The sequence below is a fragment of the Mixophyes fleayi genome, chromosome 8 (assembly GCF_038048845.1).
Source record: "Mixophyes fleayi isolate aMixFle1 chromosome 8, aMixFle1.hap1, whole genome shotgun sequence".
Classification (NCBI taxonomy): domain Eukaryota; kingdom Metazoa; phylum Chordata; class Amphibia; order Anura; family Limnodynastidae; genus Mixophyes; species Mixophyes fleayi.
The window spans coordinates 10,406,114-10,415,214 of record NC_134409.1 but is presented as its reverse complement, the minus strand read 5'-3'; positions in this window follow the sequence as shown (position 1 = coordinate 10,415,214).

Below are 9,101 nucleotides of genomic sequence, written 5' to 3'. Positions count from 1 at the left end.
GCAGGGGCTTGCTGCCGGCGGCTGCACACTGTGCAGGTCCGTTCAGCAGTGACAGTGTGCTGCCCGGCTGCTCTGATTGTGTTTTAAACACAATCAGAGCAGCGGGGCAGCACACTGTCACTGCAGAGGACCTGCACACAGTGTGCAGCCGCCGGCAGCCTTAGAAATCAGAAAGTGGGCGGGGCCTAAATCCCCCATCCCCTAAAATCGCCCCGGGTAAAGCAGTTGTCTAGATCCGCCCCTGGTGAGGGCCCCCCCCCGTGATCTGAGTCCCCCCCCCCCCTAGTGATCTGAGCCGCCCCAAAGGCACTTACCTCCTTCCCCGGCGCGCTGTACGCTCTTTACTGAGGGGATCTCGTGAGAGTGAGACTCACGAGATCTCCTCAGTAAGGAGACTACAGTGCGCCGGGGAAGGACCGCAGTGAAAGTGCTCAGCAGCATTGATCGCGCCGGGGGCGCCCCCGCCCCCGATCGATCAATACTGCTGCTGAGCACTTTCAAGGGCCCCCTGGATGCCCGAGGCCCCTGTAGCCCAGTTAGCCCTAGGGTTAATCCGGCCCTGGCTCTGACCCAGTCGCCATCACAATTTGGTCCTTGTTAAAGTCGCTCAGATCCTTACGTTTGCCCATTATTCCTGCTTCCAACACATCAACTTCAATAACTGACAGATCACTTGCTGCCTAATATATCCCACCCATGACAGTGCCATTGTAACAAGATAAATAATGTTATTCACTTGTCAGTGGTTTTATGTTGTGGCTGATTAGTGTATATTTGTAAATGCTACAAGATAGATTTTCTAATTGGGTCATTGGCTTTATATATTAAATTATTATTATTATTTATTATTTTAAATGCACTGTCCCTTTGATTTATACCCTCTGGAAGCTGAACAATTGACATTGCAATAAATATTGTCCTAGTCCGCAAAATGGAAATGTCTGCTCTGTGAGTGGTTGACTACATTTAAAGTAACTGCAAAACTGCTTCTGCTTCAATCCCGTTTACCTTTAAAGAAAAAAAAGTGTGAATTTTCTAACCTGATCCTTTGCTTCTACGTAAAACCACAAAAATATCAAGGATCTTGTGTACTAACACTGAATCTAAGTGCAACATTTGCACTATGTTCAATGCAAATTTGGAACATAATTACAATGTTCGAAAATGATACAAAATAATTGTCTAAATAATGATTATTTCAGTGAAAGGTACAGTTCAGAATAGATCCAATCATTTCAACGCTTCTAGGATAATGTAATCAGACTCACTAGGATTGAATTTGTAGACATAAACACACTTCACACGGTTCCTAATTTCTCTGTATTTCAGCTTTTAGCAATTAATTTATTTCCTGTTTTACTTGTCTGGTTGTTGGTAAATGCTTGTGTGCCGTTATAGACCAGACTTGCACAAAGTGGGGATTTCCATTGTCGCCTGACACGCTCCTGATGGTACGACCTGTCCAACCTAGTCTGCTGGGACTTATAGTTCTGCAAATGCTTGAGTGCTGCAGTTTCCCTACCATTGTTTTAGATTTTAAGTCATGGGACAGGTCGATGAAGTACTGACAAATAACGGTATCTACAAATATATCTAGTAGCAGATAATTCTTGTTTAATTTGAGAACGATGAACACTGTTTTTTTTTTTGTGGGGGATACAGTGAAATATAGCGGAATTTTCAAACGTATTCAGTATTATCACTATATTTCTGGCTGGTGGAAAATGTTGCAGATTAGACCTGAAAGAGGATATGACAACGCTAGAAAATACAGGTTTCAAATAGTTTGAATAAATAAACTGTAAAGGTCTCATACACACATGTCTGATAAAAGAATAAAAACGGGGGCTTTGCACTTGCGTTAAAAGTGCGTTCATTGGGGCGTCTCAAAGCTTCATGGCAGTATTAGTGAGCGCTGCTATTAACGCCAACATTTACACAAAACAAAGCAAAGCGATTGATTGTGAGACATTGTGTGCAAGTCCATTAGTGAAAATTAATTGTGTCTTATACTAGACTTTAAAAACATGTATAATATTAACCCTCCCTGTGTACAAGCCCTAGAAAATGTCTTACAAAATATACACTAAAATAAAACCAGCGTTTGTTTTCAACAATCACTATTCAGAAACAAAACGTTTTGGATTTTGCATTTATATATAAAGTAATCAAATAATTTCTCTTAGCTGCTTAGATGGGATCTATGTTTGCACCTTGTTTACCTATCATTATACAAAACAAATTGTCATAGTTTAAAATATATTTTTACAATATCTCTAACAATCCCAAATAGAATCACAAGGAAAATGAGGAGCGGGTTTAAAGAAAAGAACGGCTTTCTGTTTAAGAAGAGGGAGAGTTAGACAGTCTAGCTGTTTTAGCACCTTTAAGGCTGAGAAACCGCACATTACAAACAGCCTGGGGATCTAGGAATTGATCTGATACTTGTGTCACTCAGGACTTAAAAATAAATATATTAACCAAGAAGACATTAATTACAGCTGCAAATAATATACGTTCAACATGTGCAGAGACACACATGTTCTGTACTATAATTTATGATTTAAAGTCATGTCACAGATATTGAGTTTAGACTTGTTTGTGACTGAGATATAAATAGTTTTACCAGATAAACACACTGAGGTTCTAGCATTAAGTATTGGGTCTCTATATTGACCACGCTGGCTCTGTGCATGGATAATATAATTATGATGGATCAGAATGTAGAGAGACTCTCTGTCAGTCCTACCTTATCCCCTGTGAGTGAAGATTTACCAGCTTCTAACACTGCTGAAGCAAAAGTTCCTTTTATCTATTCATCTCTATAACCCGCCTACCCATGTCTTGTATCTTGAATCTGGGACACGGATGCAAATGCAAAGGTGACCTCAATACTCCAAATGCAACCTTTATATTGCACCAGATACACTCAGACCGTGACCTGAATTCTGTAAAACTGTCTGTAACGATAAACAGAGCTGACCCTGCTGAGACTACTTATCCATCTTACTGTAACATCCAAAGTATGGCGTTAGAACTGGACATTACATGCATCCTGGTTCTGCAATAACTGGACGCTCATTTCAACTTGTTTCACTCCAGCTGCCTTATCAATCTCTATACATTATGTGATCTCTCCACACATGCAATGTGTGACAGGGAGGGATCATGTGATTCCTCCACACATGCGCTGTGTGACAGGGAGAGATCATGTGACCCCTTCACACATGCGCTGTGTGGCAGGAGGGAATCATGTGATCCCTCCACACATGCGCTGTGTGACAGGGAGGGATCATGTGGTCCCTCCACACATGCGCTGTGTGACAGGGAGGGATCACGTGATCCCTCCGCACATGCGGTGTGTGACAGGAGGGAATCATGTGATCCCTCCACACATGCGCTGTGTGACAGGGAGGGATCACGTGATCCCTCCACACATGCGCTGTGTGACAGGGAGGGATCACGTGATCCCTCCACACATGCGCTGTGTGACAGGGAGGGATCACGTGATCCCTCCACACATGCGCTGTGTGACAGGGAGGGATCACGTGATCCCTCCGCACATGCGGTGTGTGACAGCAGGGAATCATGTGATCCCTCCACACATGCGCTGTGTGACAGGGAGGGATCACGTGATCCCTCCACACATGCGCTGTGTGACAGGGAGGGATCACGTGATCCCTCCACACATGCGCTGTGTGACAGGGAGGGATCACGTGATCCCTCCACACATGCGCTGTGTGACAGGGAGGGATCACGTGATCCCTCCACACATGCGCTGTGTGACAGGGAGGGATCACGTGATCCCTCCACACATGCGCTGTGTGACAGGGAGGGATCACGTGATCTTTACACACATGCGCTGTGTGGCAGGGAGGGATCATGTGATCCCTCCACACATGCGCTGTGTGGCAGGGAGGGATCACGTGATCCCTCCGCACATGCGGTGTGTGACAGGAGGGAATCATGTGATCCCTCCACACATGCGCTGTGTGCCAGGGAGGGATGTGTAAAAGGATTTTAATTTATTGTTAAATTGCGGTACATAGCAGTCCCCATAGACAGTATTATGAAAAAAAAGTGCAAAGCAGCGATGCACTGTTGATAGATTAGACAAATACTTTAATTGGCGTCTATTCCACCAAAACAGCCGTTTTCAGGGAATTGACATAAAAATTATGTAAAATACTTCATTAAAAATAAAAAGTCTCTTTTCTACTCCTCACTTTCGTGCTGGACAGGGGAGTTTATGGACACCTTCACTGCCTGGCACCCATATTCCATATCCGCTGAAACCCACTTATATTGGTGATTCTAACATCATATAACTCAATCCTCTCTCCCAGTGGACCACATCTCTCACCTACTATGATGGACTCTGGACCTCCTGTTCTCTTGCTTATGCTCCACCTCTGATGCAGTCTCACACTCTCTGATCAACACTCATTAACCTTCAGCTTAAACCCACTTCCAGCTCAAATCCACTAACACAAGACTAAAACTAGATTAGTTGCAAGATGCGCCCTCTAGTGGAAGAGAATAAGAATACAGTTAGTTTTCGTATCCAAAGCAACTAGACAGACGCTGCCCGGAGCGGCCAAGTTGTTTTTAGGCAGAGACTTCTATCAACTACTGACAGGATACGAGCCACACACATTAAAGACTAGTATCAGCAGAGGGGTCTCCAGCTTGTGAATGACCCACCTGCACAGGGGTATAGAGCCATCTGACTGGCTGCAGAATGCAAGCTCCTGTGCACATCTGAAGCATGCAGAATACACCCTGGGTAGCTATTATATTATTATACTATTCTACTTGTGTGTGTGCAGACATTGTATATAGCATAACTTGCAAGAAGAAGACTAGTTACCTATATATAATTCTCTTATACACTCATTACCACCAAGAGACAAGCCAACACTGTATCGTGATTGCATGCAATTAGAGGACAATACACCTTCCATCATTAATGGAAGAGTCTGGTGCATTCTACCCATAAACATATTTAAAGCATAACTATGCTATTTACTATCTTTTTAGTATAGTATACCTGACAAACTAACAATTCTAATAGCCCCGCCCCTCCCCCCCCCCCAAAAAAAACCTCTTACTTTCAAATCATAGTTAAATTAAAGTGCCTTAAACAGGCTAAGATTATTTAAACAAATGTTTATTTTGTGACAGTTAAGTCTGCGTGTGCGCTCGCGCTTCCAGATGTCCGATGAATGATTTGGTGACTGAAACTGCCATCATAAATAACAAGTAACACTGAAGGGTATAATCCAGTGACATCAGGGATGACAATCTGCAGGAAGTGTCTGAATCACTTACTGTTACATGGAGATACTGTATCAGTACTGTAGAGGAAGTAATTGTTGTCAGCAGAGCAGTAACTTAAAATTTTAGCGTCCGGGGCGAGAAAGAAAAAATGCTGCCCCTCCTCCAGCCCTCAATTTTAACCAAATTAACCTAAATTTTTTATAAACTGCACCCCCCTCTTCAGCATCGCACCCTCGGGCGTTGCCCCTATTGTACAGCCCTGAGTGTAATTATGTGTATGGGGGGGGGGGGGGGGGGGGGGGGAGGATTATAGGAAATAGGTGAGTGAGGAGTTAGAAAATTGTTAGATTTATTATCCTTCAAAGAAAAACATGCTCTAAAAATACATATATCTAGTTCTTTGTATCTTCAAGCTCTTTAGACAGGTCTCACATCAGAATGTGTGTTAAAGCAGCAATCCTAAATAGACGATTTTTTTTGCCCTTTAAATAGCAAGTTAAGTACCTTTTAAGCATGTACCTCCTTTTCAAAAGCTCTCAGCATGTCATGTGATGGCCATGTAGGTGGGGTGGGGGGGATGTCACAGTGCAGACAGAGCTTATAGGGGCAATTAAAAGCCTCTCTACTCACTACATCATGTGCAACATGACTGTGGTTGCCATGGTGGTCTAGACTCATAAATCTTTAATAGCAGCCTGAAGGAAAAAACAGGGGGAACTGTAAATGCCAGCATTCTTCTTATAGCGGCCACGGTGTTTTATGTGGGATTGCGGCTTTAAGGACTCACTTGGTGGGAGCAGCACAAGCAGTTTGAGGACGGTTTATTGTGATGATTGCATTGTGGGCAATGCTCAGATGTCATTGCCTTAATAAAAATTAAATAACTTTTTCTATGGCTTTATTTATTATTTGTTCTATTTCTGCAAACAGAAATCCCTGAAATGTTGTTCGCTATCTGCAAAAGAAAGTGGTATAGTGATAACATTTGGTAGTAGGCTGTTAATGAAATAAATAGTATTTGTTTGAAAAATATAAATATATAATATTATAAGAATACTAGAACATGACAGCAACTCTTTATTATAACATTGTGAACTTCCATCATAATCCCATACTGCTTATCTCTCTATTCCGCAGCCAGTGCTGATTTCATGCATTGATGTTGTATTTGTTGTAACATCAGACCACATTAGGGTGGATGAACATAGACAGCTTGTGTTGCTCCTTCTCCTCTGAGTTTCCTTCCTTACATTGATCCTAACCAGAGTGGCAGCTGCTTGTCGCATGGGCTAGATCACAGGAGCAATGAAAGACAGAGTACAAGGTGTATCTGTATCTATCCTGCATTTATCCAATGTTCCCCAAAACGTCCATGTGCCTGATCCTTACAGCCTCATAGGGATCAGTGATCCCTTTTTTTAACGTCCCAATGGACAATGCATAAGTCAAATAAACAGTCACTTCCAGGCATTAATTAGCCGTGTGAAGCAGTGGCAGGGTCCAGCCACTTCAATTATACAGTGCCCAGGCTTGGAGGGGGATTTCCAGGCACTAGGAAACCCCCCCTCGGTTTGTCTATGTGTAATATATGCATTCAAATAGATCATACAAAAACCCCCCAGAAAAACAAGCACGTGGGTTGGATGAAAGAGGTTCGTACTTGTGACGAAGGATGTGGGCCACTGTGGGCCACTTTGGAATAGAAAGTTACTTATTATCTGCTTCTGGTGTAAGGAAATGTTTATGCTGAATAAAACTTCTGTTGTACGTTAATTACTGGTACTCCTATCTGCATCGTGACCCCTACACAGAAGTCCAAAGATTGGGCACTCAGTGCAACACGTTAATTCTGTTTACTCCTGTGATCATAGGCAAACCGAGGGGGGATGGGGGGGGGTTTCCTTGTGTCTGGAAACCCCCTCCAAGCCTGGGGCACTGTATAATTGAGGTGGCTGGACCCTGCCCCCGCTTCACACGGCTCTGCTTGAAAAGCATTGCCCATGTATATTATGGGGATAGGAAGAGTTGAGAGCAGCCAAACACTGTCTAAAATTATAGCCACGCCCCCATGCATGCTGGTCACGCCCACTGGTGGCGTGGTGTGGAATAACCCCTCTACAAATCCTGCGTTTGCCCCTGGTGATGTAGTCTGTATGTGTTGGTTTCATGGTGCAACATTTGTATATCTTTTACAGGAGGAAAATAGTGAATGTGACAAATATTCTCAGTTTATGTCAGTTTCTTACGGTATAATAAATTAAACTAGACAAAGGGCAAGTTAACCTAAGGACAATAAATAGAGACAGCAATTTAATTATACACTTGTCACACAACTCGTTCGGTAGAAAGGATCACATTGCAATTTATTTTTTAAAAGTGTCCGTTCAATAATTTTTTTGAGACGTGTTAATGTATTTCAGTTCATGTTCTTCAGTTTTAAGGGAGAAATGGCCCAGAGGCTGTTATCTGGATTCGATGCTCTAGATAAATATTCACAGGATTTACTGGCCAAACATGCAAAGGTAAGTTGTATATTATAAACTGTATTATACAAAGGTGACAATGTTACCCGATCTGCCGATTAATCACAGGCGCATACGCTGTGCATAGCTTCAAACCTCTCAACATTTAGACAAACTAAATCAGGATAAAATAAAGCCCATCCCCTGATCGGCCCAAACCCTGGTCCATCCAAAAACATCCAGGAATATGGGCAAAGTCCAACCCACTTACTTGAAAGCCCCGCCCTCTTTTAAGGTCCACCAACCAGGACATTTGGGAGAGACATCATTTTATGTCATCCCTTTGGTGCAGGCTAGGAGTAAATTTAAGGGTTGTGTTTGCCAAAATTTGAGCTCAATTTTAGAAAGGGGTTTGCAGAATACTCGCCTAAGTGTGCATTCGGCTGTGGAATTTTGCCTGTTTTACCAGTGAAATTTGGCTTCAACTGGCTCCATGTGGAATTCCCCCTATCATGTTATTGTTCTGCCTGTACTTCTCCATTATTATACCCGTATGTTCCTCTATTTTACATATTGTGCCATTTTCATAATGAGAACTGAGACAACAGGAAGAGAGTTTAGGAGCAGTAAATGACCGTGCAGATCAGAGATCAATTAATCTTTTTGTCATGCTACAAATAATTAAGACGCCTGTACAACTTGATCAAATAACTAACGTACAGTAGTATAATTATAATACTCCGAACGTGACCCATTACCTTCGGATGTTTCTCCCTATTATTATTATTTTTTATTATTACCATTTATTTATATAGCGCCATTTATTCCGCAGCGCTTTACAAAGAACTCGCTCACATCAGCCCCTGCCCCATTGGGGCTTACAGTCTAAATTCCCTAACATACAGACACACACAGATTAGGGTCAATTTGTTAGCAGCCAATTTATCTACTAGTATGGTTTTGGAGTGTGGGAGGAAACCCACGCAAACACGGGGAGAACATACAAATTCCACACGGATAAGGCTATGGTCAGGAATTGAACTCATGACCCCAGTGCTGTAAGGCAGAAGTGCTAACCACTGAGCCACATGCTGGCCACATCCCTATTGCAATATCTTGGGCTGAATTAATTCATTGATGTTAAAAAAACACACTGTAATATCAGATTTGTGCACCTGTTGAAACAGACTGTGCTGGAAGGTCTCTTATACATAACTCATGAATAATGCTAATATATGTATACATCATGAAAATAATATCTAACCATGACTCATTACTATTATTTGCATGATTAGGAAAACCTGTGCATTATAAGAAAGATCACACCCCGATACTGTAAATTATATGCATATTATAAGT